Here is a 452-nt window from a genome sequence, read left to right as displayed (position 1 = left end):
TATTTATACCCTTGGTAAATAATCTAAATAATTAAATTGCTCTGTAAAACTGAAAAACAACGTTAACATGTTTTACTTTATTCATTTCACTATAAAATCTTATTAATTTTCACATTGCACTCTACAGAAAATACAAAGTATAGGTCTATAGTTAGAAAATTAACCAAAATTAGAAAGTACAGAAAAAGCTTCCCAAGCTAAAACGTGCAATGTATTTTATAAAAAGATCTGATTACTTCTGTTTTTCTGATCACTTTTATAATGACGTACAGTAAAACGATTGCGTAAACAAATCAAATCTTTTCCCACATATGTAAAACTGAACTTGATACCGTCAATGGCCCATAGTCAGCCACACCTACCACATTCAAGAGTATACCGTATATATATGTGGAGAGAGAAAAGATCATAGGAAGCCTCTTGCACCGAGGCCAGAAACAACTCCAGGAACA

Source organism: Rhinolophus hipposideros, assembly GCF_964194185.1.
Source record: "Rhinolophus hipposideros genome assembly, chromosome: 8".
NCBI classification, from domain to species: domain Eukaryota; kingdom Metazoa; phylum Chordata; class Mammalia; order Chiroptera; family Rhinolophidae; genus Rhinolophus; species Rhinolophus hipposideros.
This window is presented reverse-complemented; position numbering follows the sequence as displayed.